A 23,040-nucleotide genomic window follows, 5' to 3' on the forward strand; every position below is an offset into this window, starting at 1 on the left:
AGGGGGAGAGAGAGAGACACAGAGACACACAGATGGACGAGAGACGAGACCGGAGAGGAAGGAGCTCCGGTCCACCTCGCTTGCTTGCTAGCTACGTCTGTCTTTTCACCGCTGAGAGAAGGTAGTGCACCGTTCCCGGAGGCGCTGCAATACCGGGCCGATGCGTGGAGAGGACGGAGCAAGCTCCTGATCCAGCTCCCTGTTCCAAAAATCCGTTTAATATGTGGTCCCCCGATGGGGGACGTATCAGATATTAAACTGATAAGAACAGATACTACACTTGATCTTAGCCAAAAGGCCGAGAAGCGATGCCCGACGCCGGCCTTGGGCGGGCGCGCGGGCGTCCGGCTGGCGCGCAGCGGCGCAGGCCGACGCCTCTGGAGCCCGGTCCGCACGCGGCTGCCGGCCGCCCGGACTCCGCTCTCCCCCTCTCTTGCCTGCCTGCTTGCTCGCCTGCCTGCCCGCCAGTCCCGGGCGGGGGCCCTGCTCTTTGATCTCCTGTCAACGGCCCGACAACGACCGCAGCCGCGGGGGGCGCCAGCCGGCCGGCCTCCTTAGCTTAGGCCCCTCCCACCAGCAGCAGCCGTGCCGAGTGAGCTGCAAGCGAAAGCGGACCGTCGGCACCTGCGGGCAGAGGCAAGGGGCAGCGCTCTCTCGGGAGGGACGGGGACACACACACACCTGCCTGCCTGCCGAAAAAAAGAAAGAAAAGGTGTATATACTAAGTTTTTTGGAGGGAAAACGGCCGGCTGTCGAAAGGGGCCCGCCTGCAAGGACGGGGACACACACACACACACACACACACACACACACACACACACACACACACACACACACAAGCCACGCCTGCCTCCCTGGAAAAAGGAGGAAAAAACTAAGTTTTTTGGAGGGAAAACGCACGGGAGCCGAAAAGGGGGCCGGCCTGCTTGCCGAGAGAGTCGAGGCGCGGGAAAGTGCACGGAGGGAGCACGGGAACGGGGAGGGGGAGAGAGAGAGACACAGAGACACACAGATGGACGAGAGACGAGACCGGAGAGGAAGGAGCTCCGGTCCACCTCGCTTGCTTGCTAGCTACGTCTGTCTTTTCACCGCTGAGAGAAGGTAGTGCACCGTTCCCGGAGGCGCTGCAATACCGGGCCGATGCGTGGAGAGGACGGAGCAAGCTCCTGATCCAGCTCCCTGTTCCAAAAATCCGTTTAATATGTGGTCCCCCGATGGGGGACGTATCAGATATTAAACTGATAAGAACAGATACTACACTTGATCTTAGCCAAAAGGCCGAGAAGCGATGCCCGACGCCGGCCTTGGGCGGGCGCGCGGGCGTCCGGCTGGCGCGCAGCGGCGCAGGCCGACGCCTCTGGAGCCCGGTCCGCACGCGGCTGCCGGCCGCCCGGACTCCGCTCTCCCCCTCTCTTGCCTGCCTGCTTGCTCGCCTGCCTGCCCGCCAGTCCCGGGCGGGGGCCCTGCTCTTTGATCTCCTGTCAACGGCCCGACAACGACCGCAGCCGCGGGGGGCGCCAGCCGGCCGGCCTCCTTAGCTTAGGCCCCTCCCACCAGCAGCAGCCGTGCCGAGTGAGCTGCAAGCGAAAGCGGACCGTCGGCACCTGCGGGCAGAGGCAAGGGGCAGCGCTCTCTCGGGAGGGACGGGGACACACACACACCTGCCTGCCTGCCGAAAAAAAGAAAGAAAAGGTGTATATACTAAGTTTTTTGGAGGGAAAACGGCCGGCTGTCGAAAGGGGCCCGCCTGCAAGGACGGGGACACACACACACACACACACACACACACACACACACACACACACACACACACAAGCCACGCCTGCCTCCCTGGAAAAAGGAGGAAAAAACTAAGTTTTTTGGAGGGAAAACGCACGGGAGCCGAAAAGGGGGCCGGCCTGCTTGCCGAGAGAGTCGAGGCGCGGGAAAGTGCACGGAGGGAGCACGGGAACGGGGAGGGGGAGAGAGAGAGACACAGAGACACACAGATGGACGAGAGACGAGACCGGAGAGGAAGGAGCTCCGGTCCACCTCGCTTGCTTGCTAGCTACGTCTGTCTTTTCACCGCTGAGAGAAGGTAGTGCACCGTTCCCGGAGGCGCTGCAATACCGGGCCGATGCGTGGAGAGGACGGAGCAAGCTCCTGATCCAGCTCCCTGTTCCAAAAATCCGTTTAATATGTGGTCCCCCGATGGGGGACGTATCAGATATTAAACTGATAAGAACAGATTTTTTTTTTTTTTTTTTATTAGAAACGTATAAAACATACAAAACAGCAAAAAAGACCCATCACACAAAAAAATCAACCCACATGTTACTCAAAAAACACAGAAAAACAACATTCAAAAACCCACACCTCTGAAAACCCAAGCAAAATACAATTTCCTTAACCCCGCCTCAAATGCAAATCAAAACCCACCCCCACATCTGAAAAAACAAAACATTCACCAAAACCATACCGACTTTTACTATACAAAACATAATAATCACCCCAACGAAAATAGCCCCTTCCACCTCTCCTTGGCTGCCGCAAAACCCCACCTCAGAATATCCCATTTTACCCGACATGCTATATCATATTTCACTTTATGCACGACAGCGGCTGGTGCTCCACTGACCCCATGCTCAGTGAGGTCTTTGCGTGATGCCCACAGATGATATTTTACAAAACTGATCACCAGCCATAACAAAAAATTGATCCCCCATCTCCTTGTTTTTGGGATTCCCCGCAGTATAACTTGTCTGGACACCACAAAGTCTAGTTTCACCTGCGTTAAAAGGCCCCCACACTGGTCCCATACCCTCTGTGCAAACCCACAATCCCATAAAACGTGTGCGATGGACTCGGTTTCTTGGCAGTCAGTGCGTGGGCACTTGTCCTGCCTGGAGAGACCATGTCTGTGTAAAGTCTCTCGGACTGGAAGTCTGTTCCACACCACCAACCAATTGAGGTCCTTCAGCTTATTCTCCAGCCCTACCGATTGCGTCTGCCTCCACACCTCTCCCGGAACCCCCACAATAGCCGGCTCCTCCTTTGCAGTAGCCAGCTGGTACAGTGCCTTGTGGTCCAGCAGTGCTGTACCTTCCTTAGCATCCGGGTGCTTTTTTAGCCATTGTACCGCATGTTTATAATACCATGGCAGCCTTTCTGCCTTAGGTGTTGTGTTTGTCCACACTACCAAATGTTTTACTGCAGAGGCAAACCACAAGTGTGCAAAGGGGACGCACAGGTGGTCCGGACTCTCCTTCAGAAGTCTGCACAGCCCCGAGATGAAAAGTGAGTCCAATTTCACCGGCAGGTCCGGCACCGCCCGACCTCCTTCCTCCACCGGCCTGTGCATGTCCACCCGCTTGATGTACTCATATCCTCCGCCCCAAACGAAGCGGAAGATGGTCCTCACCAGCTCTCTACGGAACCTGGGAGGCAGCGGGAAAACACAGGCCAGATGGATGAGCAACGGCAATATATCCACCTTCACTACCAGGACTTTTCCTACCAGTGTCAAATGCCTACTCTGCCACAAACCTAACTTCTGATTCACTTTTGAGATCTTACTCCTCCAGTTAATTGTGGCAGAGTCAGCAGTATGGAAACTGACCCCCAAGATCTTCACGGGCCCTGTCTCTAGTTTGAGACCTCCTACCACATCCTGCCTGTTCTTCCATCTGCCAAAATATTTGACGGTGCACTTGCTGAGATTAAGCAGTGCACCCGTTCCTGCAGCCATGGCGTCCGCTATCTGCAGAACCCGAGTGAGAGACCTGTCAGTGGTAAGAAACAAAGTTACATCGTCTGCGTAAGCCATCAACTTTGCCTGTGCTCCACCGCTACCCGGGACTAGTACACCCTCCACCCAAGGGTCACTCTGGATTCGTCGCAAAAAGGGCTCCAGGTATAGCACGTAGAGGAGCGGGGACAAGGGACACCCCTGCCTCACCCCACGGCTAACCACGAACCCCATCCCCAACCTTCCATTCACACATACCCTTGAGATGACCCCGTTATATAAAATCCTGAGCCATCGGATAAAAGTTCCACCAATCCCTAGTCTCTTTAAAACCTCCCAAAGGAAGGGATGACACACTCTGTCAAAGGCTTTACTTTGATCTAAGCTTACCAGAATGAGCTCCAAGCCCCTTTCCTCCACCCATTCAATGATGTCTCTCACCAACTGGAGATTCCAGGCTAGTTTCCTTCCTTCCACACTGCAGGTCTGATCCCTGCAGACCAGACCCGGCATCACCTTCCTCAGCCGCCTACTCAGCACCCTGGCCAGGATCTTATAGTCAGTGCAGAGCAATTGGATCGGCCTCCAGTTTTCCAGGTCCTCCTTGTCCCCTTTCTTAAAAATCAAAGACAGAACTCCAGTTTTCATAGTTCCCGTTAACTCCCCTGACTCTAAGATTTCGTTAAAAACTTCGAGCAGGATAGGCTGCAGTTTATCCCAAAACACCACGTAAAAGTCAATGGGCAAGCCATCAATTCCGGGAGCCGTCCCCCTCCGCATCCCTGCCATGGCTTCCCTTAGTTCCTCACCCGAAAGCTCTCCCTCCAGTTCAGGCATGCCCTCCTCTACCGTCACTATTCCCGCCAACCACTCCTCCCACAAGTCAGTGTCCACTGGTTTCCCCGAGAACAGTTCCCTGTAAAAATCCGAGGCACACCTGACCATATCTGCTGGGTCAGAGGTAACGGAACCGTCTTTTTGCTTTAGGCCCTCCACCAAAGTTCTGGCTTGCCGAGAACGCACCGAGCCGAAAAACATAGCCGAGCATTTCTCATCCTTTTCCCTCCAATTTCCCTTCGCTCTAAAGAGAAAATCGTTGGCTCGCGCCAACCACCACTCTTTCATCCGAAGCCTGATCTCCGCCGCCTTCGGTGCGTCAAAAGAGCCTCCCTGATTAAATCCCTCATAGAGGGTCTGTAACTCCTGTTGGAGCTGATCTAAATCCTCCCTCTCCTTCCGTCTCCTGTCTCGGCAATATTTGACCGATTCCTTGCATATAACTCTTTTACACATCTCCCACCAATTGACAGCGGACAGATATTTCCATCTCTGACTGCAGAGACTTTCAATCAGGTCAACTATCCTGCTTCTGAACTCAACCTCGGACAACACCTTAACATTTAGCCTCCAGTAACCTGATCTGGGGCCTGGGTCATCCGAGGTCAGACAGGCAGACAGCAACATGTGGTCAGAAAACCATACAGGAACAATATGTCCTACCGTAGACCGTCCACTTAGGGTAGTGAAGATGTAATCCAGTCTCCTGAAGATATCCTTGCCGTTGCTCCAAGTAAACTGTTTAGAGGCCGGGCCCGAGATGTTAAGGCCGTCCTGCAATTTAAAATGACTCACCAACTCTCTCAGGGCTCGCGCCCCTGCCCTATTTGTGTCACCAATATCGACATTAAAATCCCCGCCCATCACCACCGTTCTGTTGGTAAATAGGAGTGGCTCGATCTTTCTTATAAAATCTGCCTGAAGGCGCCTTTCAGCCGGTCCATACACCGCTATCAGGCGCACTTTCAGGCCGTCCCACACCCCATCCACTACCAATAAACGCCCCGGAACAACCACACAAACCTCACCCCCCACAAAATTTGACACCCCACATAAAATCCCGATGCCTGAAGAGTGCACCCCTCCAATGCTCCACCAGGACTCTCCTTTTTGCCATTCTTTCTTAAAATCCGCTACATCCTTCTGTGACCCCAAATGAACCTCCTGAACAAAACAAAAGCCGAACTGGCGACTCGCAAGGTCTTTGAAGACGCCAGTCCGCTTCGCAGGGTTCCTCAAACCCCTCACATTTACCGTACAAATAATACGACTCATGGCGGGTCATGAGAAGTTTGTACCCTAGTCTCCTCTTCCTGGCTAACCTCTGAGTTATCTGTCTCAGCTGATGTTGAATCGCTCTCCCCCTCCCCGGAGTGCTGCAAGCTCCCCTCCCCCGAGGAAGATGACTCGCTCTCGGGATCCCCGGGTACCTGCGGGTGAGCCGGCTGTTCTATCTCTTTTAAACTCCCTACCTCCATCTCACTTCCCTCACTAGCCACTACCGGCTCACCTTGACCTGGAGGAAGTGGCTCCTCGCTCACCTCCACCTCCTCTGATTCCTCAGGGGTGACTGAAACGGCAGAAAGAGTACCCCCCTCCACCTCCAATCCCTCCCCTGACCTTTCCCCCCTTGCGTTTCCCCTCCCCGCCACCTCCTCTCCTTTCTTTCCCGTCGCTCCACCCGCACCCTCCACCTTTTCGAAACCAGGCTCGAGGGATTTCCCGGATGCTACCCCCTCCCGGCTACTGTCTTCCTCCACTCCATCTGAATCGCTGCCTAAAGTCTCAATAGGCAGCCCCCGGAAACGATTTTGCAACCCCAACTTGGCGCGTCGCAAATCAGGGCCCTTCGGCCCTCTCCCTCCCTTCCTCTTTGTAGACCTACTTAAAACCGGGGACCAGCTCGGGGACTCTGGTCGGCCTTCTGGGACCATATCAGCCCAGGACCTGGACTCTGGGTGTTCGTCACCCGCTTCACCCGCCCCCTCTGCTGCTTGCCCTGGTCCACCCTTATCCCCCTCCTTAGTTTTCCCCACAGTCCCGAAAAACATAAACGGACCACCGGAGGGTCCTGGTAATTCCAGTCTCGGATCTTTCGGGGGAGCCTTCACAATGTCCGCAAAGCTCTTCTGCTTTCTGGGACACGAGCGATACACGTGACCCGCTGACCCACACAGATCACATGTCAGTACCTGTCCGCAGTTCTTCGCCTCGTGTCCCTCCGCACCGCACCTCCTGCAGAAACCTCCTGGGCAGTTCGCTGCAATGTGTCCCTGTTGCAAACACTTTTTACATGTCAGGGGCTGCCCTGGGTAGAAAAGGTAGCCCCTGTTTGACCCGATATTAAAGTAGGCAGGGGGATGCAAAACGCCCTCCTCTCCAGACGGCTGAGGTCGGAGCCTGACCAAATACCTCCTCCTCCCGGTCCAGACCCCCGCCTCGTCCACCACTTTGCTGCCGGCCCCTTGAATGTCCACAAACCTGGTTAAATACATCACAATGTCTCGCTCAGGCAACAACGTGTTAAACAGGTGGACGGTAAGCGTCCTCAGCTCCCTCGCAAAGAGAGGCTCCATCAAAAACAAAGACATCGGAAAAGAATTTTTCCCGGATTGCGCCTTCTGCCACACAGTCTCGCACAACTTGTCCGACTCCATTGTCAAATCAAAAATACCTTTCCCCGGGAAATCCTGCAAACTAGTGATATCCTTGACCTTAATCCCAAGTCCATGAAACAAAATGTCTCTTTCAAACTTGTCCCTCTTCATCCAGGTAGCCTTATCTTCCGCCGTCTTCACCACGAAGCGCACTGTGCGCCGCATCTGTCCCTCACGGGACAGAGGGTGCCCAGCCGCCAGGTCGCGGGTCCACTCACCCGCCGCCGCCGTCGTCGCCGCCGCCGCCGCCATCAGGAAGCCCCACTTCGCCCCCTGGGCTCAACCCAGGGCGACTACCCGTGGTAGCTTGGAATCCGCGGCCTCCGTCCTCCTCCGGCAGGTTGGTTCTCCTCCCTCTGGTTGGTCCTCGATCTCCCTCCTCTCCGCCGCCGTCGCCGCCGTCGTCTTCTCCGTCTTCTCCGTCGTCGTCTTCTCGTCCCCCAGCCAAGTCATCAAGCCGCGGGCCTGCCACGTACTTTCCGATCTTAGCCAGAAGGCCGAGAAGCGATGCCCGACGCCGGCCTTGGGCGGGCGCGCGGGCGTCCGGCTGGCGCGCAGCGGCGCAGGCCGACGCCTCTGGAGCCCGGTCCGCACGCGGCTGCCGGCCGCCCGGACTCCGCTCTCCCCCTCTCTTGCCTGCCTGCTTGCTCGCCTGCCTGCCCGCCAGTCCCGGGCGGGGGCCCTGCTCTTTGATCTCCTGTCAACGGCCCGACAACGACCGCAGCCGCGGGGGGCGCCAGCCGGCCGGCCTCCTTAGCTTAGGCCCCTCCCACCAGCAGCAGCCGTGCCGAGTGAGCTGCAAGCGAAAGCGGACCGTCGGCACCTGCGGGCAGAGGCAAGGGGCAGCGCTCTCTCGGGAGGGACGGGGACACACACACACCTGCCTGCCTGCCGAAAAAAAGAAAGAAAAGGTGTATATACTAAGTTTTTTGGAGGGAAAACGGCCGGCTGTCGAAAGGGGCCCGCCTGCAAGGACGGGGACACACACACACACACACACACACACACACACACACACACACACACACACACACAAGCCACGCCTGCCTCTCTGGAAAAAGGAGGAAAAAACTAAGTTTTTTGGAGGGAAAACGCACGGGAGCCGAAAAGGGGGCCGGCCTGCTTGCCGAGAGAGTCGAGGCGCGGGAAAGTGCACGGAGGGAGCACGGGAACGGGGAGGGGGAGAGAGAGAGACACAGAGACACACAGATGGACGAGAGACGAGACCGGAGAGGAAGGAGCTCCGGTCCACCTCGCTTGCTTGCTAGCTACGTCTGTCTTTTCACCGCTGAGAGAAGGTAGTGCACCGTTCCCGGAGGCGCTGCAATACCGGGCCGATGCGTGGAGAGGACGGAGCAAGCTCCTGATCCAGCTCCCTGTTCCAAAAATCCGTTTAATATGTGGTCCCCCGATGGGGGACGTATCAGATATTAAACTGATAAGAACAGATACTACACTTGATCTTAGCCAAAAGGCCGAGAAGCGATGCCCGACGCCGGCCTTGGGCGGGCGCGCGGGCGTCCGGCTGGCGCGCAGCGGCGCAGGCCGACGCCTCTGGAGCCCGGTCCGCACGCGGCTGCCGGCCGCCCGGACTCCGCTCTCCCCCTCTCTTGCCTGCCTGCTTGCTCGCCTGCCTGCCCGCCAGTCCCGGGCGGGGGCCCTGCTCTTTGATCTCCTGTCAACGGCCCGACAACGACCGCAGCCGCGGGGGGCGCCAGCCGGCCGGCCTCCTTAGCTTAGGCCCCTCCCACCAGCAGCAGCCGTGCCGAGTGAGCTGCAAGCGAAAGCGGACCGTCGGCACCTGCGGGCAGAGGCAAGGGGCAGCGCTCTCTCGGGAGGGACGGGGACACACACACACCTGCCTGCCTGCCGAAAAAAAGAAAGAAAAGGTGTATATACTAAGTTTTTTGGAGGGAAAACGGCCGGCTGTCGAAAGGGGCCCGCCTGCAAGGACGGGGACACACACACACACACACACACACACACACACACACACACACACACACACACAAGCCACGCCTGCCTCCCTGGAAAAAGGAGGAAAAAACTAAGTTTTTTGGAGGGAAAACGCACGGGAGCCGAAAAGGGGGCCGGCCTGCTTGCCGAGAGAGTCGAGGCGCGGGAAAGTGCACGGAGGGAGCACGGGAACGGGGAGGGGGAGAGAGAGAGACACAGAGACACACAGATGGACGAGAGACGAGACCGGAGAGGAAGGAGCTCCGGTCCACCTCGCTTGCTTGCTAGCTACGTCTGTCTTTTCACCGCTGAGAGAAGGTAGTGCACCGTTCCCGGAGGCGCTGCAATACCGGGCCGATGCGTGGAGAGGACGGAGCAAGCTCCTGATCCAGCTCCCTGTTCCAAAAATCCGTTTAATATGTGGTCCCCCGATGGGGGACGTATCAGATATTAAACTGATAAGAACAGATACTACACTTGATCTTAGCCAAAAGGCCGAGAAGCGATGCCCGACGCCGGCCTTGGGCGGGCGCGCGGGCGTCCGGCTGGCGCGCAGCGGCGCAGGCCGACGCCTCTGGAGCCCGGTCCGCACGCGGCTGCCGGCCGCCCGGACTCCGCTCTCCCCCTCTCTTGCCTGCCTGCTTGCTCGCCTGCCTGCCCGCCAGTCCCGGGCGGGGGCCCTGCTCTTTGATCTCCTGTCAACGGCCCGACAACGACCGCAGCCGCGGGGGGCGCCAGCCGGCCGGCCTCCTTAGCTTAGGCCCCTCCCACCAGCAGCAGCCGTGCCGAGTGAGCTGCAAGCGAAAGCGGACCGTCGGCACCTGCGGGCAGAGGCAAGGGGCAGCGCTCTCTCGGGAGGGACGGGGACACACACACACCTGCCTGCCTGCCGAAAAAAAGAAAGAAAAGGTGTATATACTAAGTTTTTTGGAGGGAAAACGGCCGGCTGTCGAAAGGGGCCCGCCTGCAAGGACGGGGACACACACACACACACACACACACACACACACACACACACACACACACACACACACACACACACACACACAAGCCACGCCTGCCTCCCTGGAAAAAGGAGGAAAAAACTAAGTTTTTTGGAGGGAAAACGCACGGGAGCCGAAAAGGGGGCCGGCCTGCTTGCCGAGAGAGTCGAGGCGCGGGAAAGTGCACGGAGGGAGCACGGGAACGGGGAGGGGGAGAGAGAGAGACACAGAGACACACAGATGGACGAGAGACGAGACCGGAGAGGAAGGAGCTCCGGTCCACCTCGCTTGCTTGCTAGCTACGTCTGTCTTTTCACCGCTGAGAGAAGGTAGTGCACCGTTCCCGGAGGCGCTGCAATACCGGGCCGATGCGTGGAGAGGACGGAGCAAGCTCCTGATCCAGCTCCCTGTTCCAAAAATCCGTTTAATATGTGGTCCCCCGATGGGGGACGTATCAGATATTAAACTGATAAGAACAGATACTACACTTGATCTTAGCCAAAAGGCCGAGAAGCGATGCCCGACGCCGGCCTTGGGCGGGCGCGCGGGCGTCCGGCTGGCGCGCAGCGGCGCAGGCCGACGCCTCTGGAGCCCGGTCCGCACGCGGCTGCCGGCCGCCCGGACTCCGCTCTCCCCCTCTCTTGCCTGCCTGCTTGCTCGCCTGCCTGCCCGCCAGTCCCGGGCGGGGGCCCTGCTCTTTGATCTCCTGTCAACGGCCCGACAACGACCGCAGCCGCGGGGGGCGCCAGCCGGCCGGCCTCCTTAGCTTAGGCCCCTCCCACAAGCAGCAGCCGTGCCGAGTGAGCTGCAAGCGAAAGCGGACCGTCGGCACCTGCGGGCAGAGGCAAGGGGCAGCGCTCTCTCGGGAGGGACGGGGACACACACACACCTGCCTGCCTGCCGAAAAAAAGAAAGAAAAGGTGTATATACTAAGTTTTTTGGAGGGAAAACGGCCGGCTGTCGAAAGGGGCCCGCCTGCAAGGACGGGGACACACACACACACACACACACACACACACACACACACACACACACACACAAGCCACGCCTGCCTCCCTGGAAAAAGGAGGAAAAAACTAAGTTTTTTGGAGGGAAAACGCACGGGAGCCGAAAAGGGGGCCGGCCTGCTTGCCGAGAGAGTCGAGGCGCGGGAAAGTGCACGGAGGGAGCACGGGAACGGGGAGGGGGAGAGAGAGAGACACAGAGACACACAGATGGACGAGAGACGAGACCGGAGAGGAAGGAGCTCCGGTCCACCTCGCTTGCTTGCTAGCTACGTCTGTCTTTTCACCGCTGAGAGAAGGTAGTGCACCGTTCCCGGAGGCGCTGCAATACCGGGCCGATGCGTGGAGAGGACGGAGCAAGCTCCTGATCCAGCTCCCTGTTCCAAAAATCCGTTTAATATGTGGTCCCCCGATGGGGGACGTATCAGATATTAAACTGATAAGAACAGATACTACACTTGATCTTAGCCAAAAGGCCGAGAAGCGATGCCCGACGCCGGCCTTGGGCGGGCGCGCGGGCGTCCGGCTGGCGCGCAGCGGCGCAGGCCGACGCCTCTGGAGCCCGGTCCGCACGCGGCTGCCGGCCGCCCGGACTCCGCTCTCCCCCTCTCTTGCCTGCCTGCTTGCTCGCCTGCCTGCCCGCCAGTCCCGGGCGGGGGCCCTGCTCTTTGATCTCCTGTCAACGGCCCGACAACGACCGCAGCCGCGGGGGGCGCCAGCCGGCCGGCCTCCTTAGCTTAGGCCCCTCCCACCAGCAGCAGCCGTGCCGAGTGAGCTGCAAGCGAAAGCGGACCGTCGGCACCTGCGGGCAGAGGCAAGGGGCAGCGCTCTCTCGGGAGGGACGGGGACACACACACACCTGCCTGCCTGCCGAAAAAAAGAAAGAAAAGGTGTATATACTAAGTTTTTTGGAGGGAAAACGGCCGGCTGTCGAAAGGGGCCCGCCTGCAAGGACGGGGACACACACACACACACACACACACACACACACACACACACACACACACACACAAGCCACGCCTGCCTCCCTGGAAAAAGGAGGAAAAAACTAAGTTTTTTGGAGGGAAAACGCACGGGAGCCGAAAAGGGGGCCGGCCTGCTTGCCGAGAGAGTCGAGGCGCGGGAAAGTGCACGGAGGGAGCACGGGAACGGGGAGGGGGAGAGAGAGAGACACAGAGACACACAGATGGACGAGAGACGAGACCGGAGAGGAAGGAGCTCCGGTCCACCTCGCTTGCTTGCTAGCTACGTCTGTCTTTTCACCGCTGAGAGAAGGTAGTGCACCGTTCCCGGAGGCGCTGCAATACCGGGCCGATGCGTGGAGAGGACGGAGCAAGCTCCTGATCCAGCTCCCTGTTCCAAAAATCCGTTTAATATGTGGTCCCCCGATGGGGGACGTATCAGATATTAAACTGATAAGAACAGATACTACACTTGATCTTAGCCAAAAGGCCGAGAAGCGATGCCCGACGCCGGCCTTGGGCGGGCGCGCGGGCGTCCGGCTGGCGCGCAGCGGCGCAGGCCGACGCCTCTGGAGCCCGGTCCGCACGCGGCTGCCGGCCGCCCGGACTCCGCTCTCCCCCTCTCTTGCCTGCCTGCTTGCTCGCCTGCCTGCCCGCCAGTCCCGGGCGGGGGCCCTGCTCTTTGATCTCCTGTCAACGGCCCGACAACGACCGCAGCCGCGGGGGGCGCCAGCCGGCCGGCCTCCTTAGCTTAGGCCCCTCCCACCAGCAGCAGCCGTGCCGAGTGAGCTGCAAGCGAAAGCGGACCGTCGGCACCTGCGGGCAGAGGCAAGGGGCAGCGCTCTCTCGGGAGGGACGGGGACACACACACACCTGCCTGCCTGCCGAAAAAAAGAAAGAAAAGGTGTATATACTAAGTTTTTTGGAGGGAAAACGGCCGGCTGTCGAAAGGGGCCCGCCTGCAAGGACGGGGACACACACACACACACACACACACACACACACACACACACACACACACACACAAGCCACGCCTGCCTCCCTGGAAAAAGGAGGAAAAAACTAAGTTTTTTGGAGGGAAAACGCACGGGAGCCGAAAAGGGGGCCGGCCTGCTTGCCGAGAGAGTCGAGGCGCGGGAAAGTGCACGGAGGGAGCACGGGAACGGGGAGGGGGAGAGAGAGAGACACAGAGACACACAGATGGACGAGAGACGAGACCGGAGAGGAAGGAGCTCCGGTCCACCTCGCTTGCTTGCTAGCTACGTCTGTCTTTTCACCGCTGAGAGAAGGTAGTGCACCGTTCCCGGAGGCGCTGCAATACCGGGCCGATGCGTGGAGAGGACGGAGCAAGCTCCTGATCCAGCTCCCTGTTCCAAAAATCCGTTTAATATGTGGTCCCCCGATGGGGGACGTATCAGATATTAAACTGATAAGAACAGATACTACACTTGATCTTAGCCAAAAGGCCGAGAAGCGATGCCCGACGCCGGCCTTGGGCGGGCGCGCGGGCGTCCGGCTGGCGCGCAGCGGCGCAGGCCGACGCCTCTGGAGCCCGGTCCGCACGCGGCTGCCGGCCGCCCGGACTCCGCTCTCCCCCTCTCTTGCCTGCCTGCTTGCTCGCCTGCCTGCCCGCCAGTCCCGGGCGGGGGCCCTGCTCTTTGATCTCCTGTCAACGGCCCGACAACGACCGCAGCCGCGGGGGGCGCCAGCCGGCCGGCCTCCTTAGCTTAGGCCCCTCCCACCAGCAGCAGCCGTGCCGAGTGAGCTGCAAGCGAAAGCGGACCGTCGGCACCTGCGGGCAGAGGCAAGGGGCAGCGCTCTCTCGGGAGGGACGGGGACACACACACACCTGCCTGCCTGCCGAAAAAAAGAAAGAAAAGGTGTATATACTAAGTTTTTTGGAGGGAAAACGGCCGGCTGTCGAAAGGGGCCCGCCTGCAAGGACGGGGACACACACACACACACACACACACACACACACACACACACACACACACACACACACACACACACACAGCCACGCCTGCCTCCCTGGAAAAAGGAGGAAAAAACTAAGTTTTTTGGAGGGAAAACGCACGGGAGCCGAAAAGGGGGCCGGCCTGCTTGCCGAGAGAGTCGAGGCGCGGGAAAGTGCACGGAGGGAGCACGGGAACGGGGAGGGGGAGAGAGAGAGACACAGAGACACACAGATGGACGAGAGACGAGACCGGAGAGGAAGGAGCTCCGGTCCACCTCGCTTGCTTGCTAGCTACGTCTGTCTTTTCACCGCTGAGAGAAGGTAGTGCACCGTTCCCGGAGGCGCTGCAATACCGGGCCGATGCGTGGAGAGGACGGAGCAAGCTCCTGATCCAGCTCCCTGTTCCAAAAATCCGTTTAATATGTGGTCCCCCGATGGGGGACGTATCAGATATTAAACTGATAAGAACAGATACTACACTTGATCTTAGCCAAAAGGCCGAGAAGCGATGCCCGACGCCGGCCTTGGGCGGGCGCGCGGGCGTCCGGCTGGCGCGCAGCGGCGCAGGCCGACGCCTCTGGAGCCCGGTCCGCACGCGGCTGCCGGCCGCCCGGACTCCGCTCTCCCCCTCTCTTGCCTGCCTGCTTGCTCGCCTGCCTGCCCGCCAGTTCCCGGGCGGGGGCCCTGCTCTTTGATCTCCTGTCAACGGCCCGACAACGACCGCAGCCGCGGGGGGCGCCAGCCGGCCGGCCTCCTTAGCTTAGGCCCCTCCCACCAGCAGCAGCCGTGCCGAGTGAGCTGCAAGCGAAAGCGGACCGTCGGCACCTGCGGGCAGAGGCAAGGGGCAGCGCTCTCTCGGGAGGGACGGGGACACACACACACCTGCCTGCCTGCCGAAAAAAAGAAAGAAAAGGTGTATATACTAAGTTTTTTGGAGGGAAAACGGCCGGCTGTCGAAAGGGGCCCGCCTGCAAGGACGGGGACACACACACACACACACACACACACACACACACACACACACACACACACACAAGCCACGCCTGCCTCCCTGGAAAAAGGAGGAAAAAACTAAGTTTTTTGGAGGGAAAACGCACGGGAGCCGAAAAGGGGGCCGGCCTGCTTGCCGAGAGAGTCGAGGCGCGGGAAAGTGCACGGAGGGAGCACGGGAACGGGGAGGGGGAGAGAGAGAGACACAGAGACACACAGATGGACGAGAGACGAGACCGGAGAGGAAGGAGCTCCGGTCCACCTCGCTTGCTTGCTAGCTACGTCTGTCTTTTCACCGCTGAGAGAAGGTAGTGCACCGTTCCCGGAGGCGCTGCAATACCGGGCCGATGCGTGGAGAGGACGGAGCAAGCTCCTGATCCAGCTCCCTGTTCCAAAAATCCGTTTAATATGTGGTCCCCCGATGGGGGACGTATCAGATATTAAACTGATAAGAACAGATTTTTTTTTTTTTTTTTATTTTTACATTTATTATGACAATACAAGACAAAATCACAGAACATAAATCACAATCCACAAACGGCAAAACTTATTCCATTAATCCAGCAGCGGTTTCCATTTTTCTTTTGCTGCGTGAAAACCCCACCTACGCACTTCTACTGACAACATCTTCTGCAGCTCAAAACGAACCCTCCCACATATTGCCCCAGCCCCTTCCACATGGCCATGTTTGACCAGATTGTTTCTCGATCCCCATAACACAAATTTTACCATACTGATTAAAAACCAGGTTACAAGGTCATGTCTCGCAGTTCTTGAAGACCTGCCCCACCGTCTCAAGATTTTATCCCCGGATAGAACAAACCCCGGTTCCAGTTTATTAAAAAGATCCGACATCTGCCCCCACACTGCTTTTGCAATTCTGCAACCCCAGAACACATGAGTGATTGACTCCACCTCTGCACATTGCGGTCTTGGACAAGTCGCTGAACGCGCCAGCTTATGTCTGTGCATTACCTCCCTTACAGGCAGACGTCCCCAAACACACATCCAATTTAAGTCTTTGAGCCTGTTATCCAGGCTCTTAGGTTGCACCCTTTTCCAGACATCAGTCGGAACCACCACATTTGTTCCCTTTTCATTGCTCTTAGCTGTCTTATATAAGAGCCTATGAGAGACAATCACTGACCTGTCCGCATCTTTTGCGTACTTCCTTAACCATGCTGCCGCATGTTCGTAGAACCACGGTAAAATTTCAGCCTTGGGAACGTCGTTCCTCCACACTTCTGAAGGCTTGACGACCCAGGCGAACCAAAGCCGGACAAAGAACTGATGTTTATATGAGATCTTGTCATCTACCGCTTTACAAAGGTCAGCCACAAATATGGCATCTAGTTTAATGGGTAAATCTGGGACTTCTCTACCTCCCTCCCTGATGTCCCTGTACATATCTAGACGCTTCACATACTCATAACCACCCCCCCATACAAAATCAAACACCATCTTAGTTAAGGAGCGTCTAAAACAAGCAGGCATAGGAAAGACCTTTGCAATGTGCACAAGACTTGGTAAAATGTCACCTTTCAGTACCACAACCTTCCCTGAATAGGACAGTGATCTTTTCTTCCATAGGCCAAGTTTGCTATTCACCTGGGATAAACGAGTCTCCCAATTCCTTCTTCCAGTCCCTTCCCTGTCAAACTGCACTCCCAATATTTTCAAAGAATCCATTTCCAGAGACAGACCTCCTACCACCTCATCCCTATTACTCCAAGGGCCGAAATACTGCACACTGCTCTTATTTCTGTTCAATCTTGCACCTGTGCATTGGTTGAAGACTTCTATCAGCTCCAGTGCGACTAAAAGACTTCTATCTGAGCTCAAAGTTAGGACAACATCATCCGCGTAGGCCAACACTTTAGTTTGGAGGCCTCCGCTTCCCGGGATCACTATGCCCTCAACCCTTCTATCTCGTCTTATCAACTCCAATAGTGGCTCTATGTAGACTACATATAAAATTGGAGACAAAGGACAGCCTTGTCTGACGCCCTTGCTTACATCAAAGGGTTCACTCATAAAACCGTTTATGTTGACTCTGGTGGAAGCACCTCCATACAGGGCCTTCAGCCAAGAGATGAAACTACCGCTGACTCCATAACGATCTAACACATCCCATAAGCATTGATGATCCACCCTATCAAATGCCTTCTCTTGGTCAAGACTGGCTATCAACAGACACTGATGTCTGTCTTCTGCCCAAGCAATGGTATCTCTGAGCAGGCCAAGGTTCCAGTGTAGGGACCTACCCGCCACGCCGCAGGTCTGATCCGGCTGTATTACTGATGGCAGAACTTTCCTTATCCTATCACACAAGATTTTTGCCAAGATTTTATATTCGACACACAATAATTGGATAGGCCTCCAATTTTCTAGCCTCTTAGGATCACCTTTCTTAAATAATAGAGACAGAACTCCCTGTGCCATTGTGTCTCCCAAAGCTCCACCATCTAGAATTGCTTGAAAAACTTCGAGCAGTGATGACCCTATCAAATCCCAGAAAGTCAGGTAAAATTCTACCGGGATGCCGTCAACCCCCGGAACTTTCCCAGTTTTCATTCTCCGAGTCGCCCCCTCAACTTCGGCTAGCTCAATGCGTGTCACTAGAGCCCTGTTTTCCTCAGCACTGACCTTCTTCTCAATGTGCTCCAAACCACCAACCCCCTTTACAGGCTCCCCCTCCCTCTTATTGAAGTAAGTAGTAAAATACTTTACGGCTTCATCCAACATTTCATACGGAGTACTTACCACCTCCCCCTCTGCAGTAAACAAACTCCCGAATGCTCTTTTAACCCGCTTGGCTTTGACTGATTTAAAGAGCAAACCTGAGACCTCTTCTTGTCCATCCAGAAAGCCGATGCCAGCTCTGATTAAAAGCTCTCTGGGTTGTCTAAGGTAAAGTTCTCTAAGTCGCGCCTTCAGCTCCTGGGCCTTCGAGAAATTAAAATCTGCACCTTTGTTTGTCTCCTCATACATGTTTTCCAGCTCTTTTTGAAGCCTTCTCACTTCAAAGTTCTTTCTTTGGTTTCGGCGCTTACAATACCGGATTGAGATTTCCTTCACCTGCCACTTAACATACTCCCACCATTGAATTAGTGACGGCCAGTCTTGTTTCTGTCCTAACCAAAAGGACCATTTGGCTCTAATTAGCTCTTTGTAGCCGTCCTCACTCAGCACGGCTGTGTTTAATTTCCAGTAACCTGGACCAAACTTGACCCCCACCCCTTCCACCTCTACCACCAGCAATTCGTGATCGGAAAAATAAAAAGGTACGACCGAGGCTTTAGCAATCACCAACCCTCGAGACAGGAACACGTAATCCAATCTTTTGGCGGCCCCTGCTGCGTTCCTCCAAGTAACTGGGGGAATCAACCCTACTGCTGCAGGCCCTTTGAGACTAAAACTATCAAAAAGGTCAAAATCCCTCAACAGTTTGTTAATTTCTCGGGATCCTGCTGTTCTTTTATTTAGATCTTCATTAAAATCACCGGCAATCACTAATTTTCTATTAGTTACACACCAGGGGACTAAGTCTGAAAAGAAGCCCCCCCTTGATGTCCTATCCGCCGGTGCATAGACGACTATGAATCTCATTTTTATGTTTAGGTATACCCCATCCACCACAAGAATTCTCCCTGGCCGCACAAAATAAGTTTCTGTAACCTCAATGTGGTTGTTCCCAAATAATATACCAACCCCAGAAGAATGTACTCCCCCCACACACCAAAAGGACTTCCCCGAATCCCAATCTTTAGAAAACCGCTTCACATCTGTATCACCACCCAAATGCACTTCCTGTAAAAAACATATATCAAACTTATTTTCACGCAAAATTTTAAACACAGCAATCCTTTTAGACCTATTTTTCAATCCTCTAACATTTACAGTTAAAATTTTGAAGGTCATCTCGACCTCCCACCATCTCTCCCCCCAGGATCCACATCTGGTTCTGCAGAGCTGTCCGTCTCCGAAGAACTTGTGTCACTTGTCCTATAAGGGGTTGAGCCCTCCTCCTCTGAAGTGGACTGCACCACGCTCGGAGCCACCGAAACGCAGCGCAGGTAAGGCGACTCCGGTACTCTTTCTTTTAACAGGTGCCCCTTCTGACCCCAATGCGACACTGCAGCCTCCTCCCGCTCAGGGGAGGATTCCATCGCCATGCCTTCTTCTACATCCTCCTCTGCGTGAGCGTCCTCCTTGGCCTTCTTCTCCTCCCCCGCAGGCAGCTCTTCTTCGGAATCCTCCCTTGGCCTTTTCTGGACTGCCACATTCCCCTCCAGGTCGAAGTCACCCAGGTCCATCGCCAGGCCATCTTGCGGCAGGTGCTCGAACAGGTCCACGGCTCTAGCCACCTGACCAGCAGGTAAGCTACCGCTGCTGTCCAAACCGGTGTCTGATGCTTCACTCACATCCACTTCTGCTCTCTCCTCACCCTCGATCTCTTTGCCGTCACCTGTTTCGACGTTTTCATTCCTGTTCCCCTCTGTCCTCTCAGTTCCTTTGCCTTCCTCTCTTCTTTCGTCTTCCTCATCTCCTTCTTGCTCCGAGTCAGATTCCACCGGTGCGGCATCTGGGAAGCCTCTCTCTTGTTCCCTGGCCATCTCCGGGTCTCTCCATACGCATTCTCTATACAGATGGTTTGTATCCCCACACAGAGAGCAAGTTTTCTGGAAACATCTCCCTTTAGTGTGGTCCCGTGCTCCACACCTCGAACAGGAGGTGGCAGTGCAGTCTTTGTCCATGTGGCCGAAGGAACAACACTTCCTGCAGTAGGACGGCTGGTTCTGATAATAAATGTAACCTTTGCTTTGACCCAGGAAGAAAGCCGACGGGGGGTGCGAGAACCCGTCCGCGCGCCCAACATTCCGCCTGAGCCGCACCTGGTATCTGCGCCTCCCGTTCCAGACCCGGAATCTGTCACCAATTATCTGGGGGCCTGCCAGGACATCCACATGCATCCACAGGTAAGCAGTGATAATGTCATCCTCAATGAAGGGGTCATGCATAGTTACGATTATAAATCGCACATCATCCTGAGCCAGACCCAAAATCTCAAAGTCCCGTAACAGTTCATCATTCACCATTTCCTCACACTTCCCAGAGACTCTCTTATAGATCTGGTCATTATTAAAGGTCACATCAAAAAAGCCAAAAGGCCTGTTTCCTTGCAAACACTTCACTTCAATAGGTATCGCTTTCAGAATTCCAAACAAAATCTTGCATTCAAACTCATATCTACCCATCATTTCTTTCTCTCTCACCCATTTAAAACGCAAGGTCCATTTCAGCCGAGGAGCCTGGCTGGCCCACCCGGGGGGGGCCTGGCCCTCGGCCATTGCGGGAAAACAGCCTTCCGACACTCTTCTCAAAGGTCTTCAAAAGTATCCTCCTTGCAAGAAAAAGCAACTCTCCGGAAAACAGGAACCAGCAACACGAAAATTCCCTCTGGATCCAAAAGTCTGCAGGCACTGGTAGCGGTCCAACGATCTCTCCCCTGGTCTTGGCCAAAAGGCCGAGAAGCGATGCCCGACGCCGGCCTTGGGCGGGCGCGCGGGCGTCCGGCTGGCGCGCAGCGGCGCAGGCCGACGCCTCTGGAGCCCGGTCCGCACGCGGCTGCCGGCCGCCCGGACTCCGCTCTCCCCCTCTCTTGCCTGCCTGCTTGCTCGCCTGCCTGCCCGCCAGTCCCGGGCGGGGGCCCTGCTCTTTGATCTCCTGTCAACGGCCCGACAACGACCGCAGCCGCGGGGGGCGCCAGCCGGCCGGCCTCCTTAGCTTAGGCCCCTCCCACCAGCAGCAGCCGTGCCGAGTGAGCTGCAAGCGAAAGCGGACCGTCGGCACCTGCGGGCAGAGGCAAGGGGCAGCGCTCTCTCGGGAGGGACGGGGACACACACACACCTGCCTGCCTGCCGAAAAAAAGAAAGAAAAGGTGTATATACTAAGTTTTTTGGAGGGAAAACGGCCGGCTGTCGAAAGGGGCCCGCCTGCAAGGACGGGGACACACACACACACACACACACACACACACACACACACACACACACACACAAGCCACGCCTGCCTCCCTGGAAAAAGGAGGAAAAAACTAAGTTTTTTGGAGGGAAAACGCACGGGAGCCGAAAAGGGGGCCGGCCTGCTTGCCGAGAGAGTCGAGGCGCGGGAAAGTGCACGGAGGGAGCACGGGAACGGGGAGGGGGAGAGAGAGAGACACAGAGACACACAGATGGACGAGAGACGAGACCGGAGAGGAAGGAGCTCCGGTCCACCTCGCTTGCTTGCTAGCTACGTCTGTCTTTTCACCGCTGAGAGAAGGTAGTGCACCGTTCCCGGAGGCGCTGCAATACCGGGCCGATGCGTGGAGAGGACGGAGCAAGCTCCTGATCCAGCTCCCTGTTCCAAAAATCCGTTTAATATGTGGTCCCCCGATGGGGGACGTATCAGATATTAAACTGATAAGAACAGATACTACACTTGATCTTAGCCAAAAGGCCGAGAAGCGATGCCCGACGCCGGCCTTGGGCGGGCGCGCGGGCGTCCGGCTGGCGCGCAGCGGCGCAGGCCGACGCCTCTGGAGCCCGGTCCGCACGCGGCTGCCGGCCGCCCGGACTCCGCTCTCCCCCTCTCTTGCCTGCCTGCTTGCTCGCCTGCCTGCCCGCCAGTCCCGGGCGGGGGCCCTGCTCTTTGATCTCCTGTCAACGGCCCGACAACGACCGCAGCCGCGGGGGGCGCCAGCCGGCCGGCCTCCTTAGCTTAGGCCCCTCCCACCAGCAGCAGCCGTGCCGAGTGAGCTGCAAGCGAAAGCGGACCGTCGGCACCTGCGGGCAGAGGCAAGGGGCAGCGCTCTCTCGGGAGGGACGGGGACACACACACACCTGCCTGCCTGCCGAAAAAAAGAAAGAAAAGGTGTATATACTAAGTTTTTTGGAGGGAAAACGGCCGGCTGTCGAAAGGGGCCCGCCTGCAAGGACGGGGACACACACACACACACACACACACACACACACACACACACACACACACACACAAGCCACGCCTGCCTCTCTGGAAAAAGGAGGAAAAAACTAAGTTTTTTGGAGGGAAAACGCACGGGAGCCGAAAAGGGGGCCGGCCTGCTTGCCGAGAGAGTCGAGGCGCGGGAAAGTGCACGGAGGGAGCACGGGAACGGGGAGGGGGAGAGAGAGAGACACAGAGACACACAGATGGACGAGAGACGAGACCGGAGAGGAAGGAGCTCCGGTCCACCTCGCTTGCTTGCTAGCTACGTCTGTCTTTTCACCGCTGAGAGAAGGTAGTGCACCGTTCCCGGAGGCGCTGCAATACCGGGCCGATGCGTGGAGAGGACGGAGCAAGCTCCTGATCCAGCTCCCTGTTCCAAAAATCCGTTTAATATGTGGTCCCCCGATGGGGGACGTATCAGATATTAAACTGATAAGAACAGATACTACACTTGATCTTAGCCAAAAGGCCGAGAAGCGATGCCCGACGCCGGCCTTGGGCGGGCGCGCGGGCGTCCGGCTGGCGCGCAGCGGCGCAGGCCGACGCCTCTGGAGCCCGGTCCGCACGCGGCTGCCGGCCGCCCGGACTCCGCTCTCCCCCTCTCTTGCCTGCCTGCTTGCTCGCCTGCCTGCCCGCCAGTCCCGGGCGGGGGCCCTGCTCTTTGATCTCCTGTCAACGGCCCGACAACGACCGCAGCCGCGGGGGGCGCCAGCCGGCCGGCCTCCTTAGCTTAGGCCCCTCCCACCAGCAGCAGCCGTGCCGAGTGAGCTGCAAGCGAAAGCGGACCGTCGGCACCTGCGGGCAGAGGCAAGGGGCAGCGCTCTCTCGGGAGGGACGGGGACACACACACACCTGCCTGCCTGCCGAAAAAAAGAAAGAAAAGGTGTATATACTAAGTTTTTTGGAGGGAAAACGGCCGGCTGTCGAAAGGGGCCCGCCTGCAAGGACGGGGACACACA

At 57.1% G+C, this 23,040-nt stretch overlaps 13 non-coding genes across 13 annotated transcripts; all 13 read right to left on the reverse strand.

The window, feature by feature from the left end:
* Positions 1–119: 119 nt before the first annotated feature.
* Positions 120–310, reverse strand: LOC148806507 (U2 spliceosomal RNA). The gene has a single exon (XR_016089317.1). It is a non-coding gene; the product is annotated as a U2 spliceosomal RNA (small nuclear RNA).
* Positions 311–1,099: 789 nt separating this feature from the next.
* On the reverse strand, positions 1,100–1,290 carry LOC148806508 (U2 spliceosomal RNA). Its single transcript, XR_016089318.1, has one exon. It is a non-coding gene; the product is annotated as a U2 spliceosomal RNA (small nuclear RNA).
* Positions 1,291–2,075: 785 nt separating this feature from the next.
* LOC148806509 (U2 spliceosomal RNA) lies at positions 2,076–2,259 on the reverse strand. The gene has a single exon (XR_016089604.1). It is a non-coding gene; the product is annotated as a U2 spliceosomal RNA (small nuclear RNA).
* Positions 2,260–8,517: 6,258 nt separating this feature from the next.
* Positions 8,518–8,708, reverse strand: LOC148806510 (U2 spliceosomal RNA). Its single transcript, XR_016089319.1, has one exon. It is a non-coding gene; the product is annotated as a U2 spliceosomal RNA (small nuclear RNA).
* A 785-nt stretch (positions 8,709–9,493) lies between these two features.
* LOC148806511 (U2 spliceosomal RNA) lies at positions 9,494–9,684 on the reverse strand. Its single transcript, XR_016089320.1, has one exon. It is a non-coding gene; the product is annotated as a U2 spliceosomal RNA (small nuclear RNA).
* Positions 9,685–10,487: 803 nt separating this feature from the next.
* LOC148806512 (U2 spliceosomal RNA) lies at positions 10,488–10,678 on the reverse strand. Its single transcript, XR_016089321.1, has one exon. It is a non-coding gene; the product is annotated as a U2 spliceosomal RNA (small nuclear RNA).
* Positions 10,679–11,461: 783 nt separating this feature from the next.
* On the reverse strand, positions 11,462–11,652 carry LOC148806513 (U2 spliceosomal RNA). Its single transcript, XR_016089322.1, has one exon. It is a non-coding gene; the product is annotated as a U2 spliceosomal RNA (small nuclear RNA).
* A 785-nt stretch (positions 11,653–12,437) lies between these two features.
* On the reverse strand, positions 12,438–12,628 carry LOC148806514 (U2 spliceosomal RNA). The gene has a single exon (XR_016089323.1). It is a non-coding gene; the product is annotated as a U2 spliceosomal RNA (small nuclear RNA).
* A 785-nt stretch (positions 12,629–13,413) lies between these two features.
* On the reverse strand, positions 13,414–13,604 carry LOC148806515 (U2 spliceosomal RNA). The gene has a single exon (XR_016089324.1). It is a non-coding gene; the product is annotated as a U2 spliceosomal RNA (small nuclear RNA).
* A 798-nt stretch (positions 13,605–14,402) lies between these two features.
* LOC148806516 (U2 spliceosomal RNA) lies at positions 14,403–14,593 on the reverse strand. Its single transcript, XR_016089326.1, has one exon. It is a non-coding gene; the product is annotated as a U2 spliceosomal RNA (small nuclear RNA).
* Positions 14,594–15,379: 786 nt separating this feature from the next.
* On the reverse strand, positions 15,380–15,563 carry LOC148806517 (U2 spliceosomal RNA). The gene has a single exon (XR_016089619.1). It is a non-coding gene; the product is annotated as a U2 spliceosomal RNA (small nuclear RNA).
* Positions 15,564–21,395: 5,832 nt separating this feature from the next.
* Positions 21,396–21,586, reverse strand: LOC148806518 (U2 spliceosomal RNA). Its single transcript, XR_016089327.1, has one exon. It is a non-coding gene; the product is annotated as a U2 spliceosomal RNA (small nuclear RNA).
* A 785-nt stretch (positions 21,587–22,371) lies between these two features.
* On the reverse strand, positions 22,372–22,562 carry LOC148806519 (U2 spliceosomal RNA). The gene has a single exon (XR_016089328.1). It is a non-coding gene; the product is annotated as a U2 spliceosomal RNA (small nuclear RNA).
* Between the last annotated feature and the right edge of the window lie 478 nt (positions 22,563–23,040).

The sequence above is a fragment of the Atractosteus spatula genome, unplaced genomic scaffold (genome assembly GCF_055471065.1).
Source record: "Atractosteus spatula isolate fAtrSpa1 unplaced genomic scaffold, fAtrSpa1.hap1 Scaffold_5, whole genome shotgun sequence".
Classification (NCBI taxonomy): Eukaryota; Metazoa; Chordata; class Actinopteri; order Semionotiformes; family Lepisosteidae; genus Atractosteus; species Atractosteus spatula.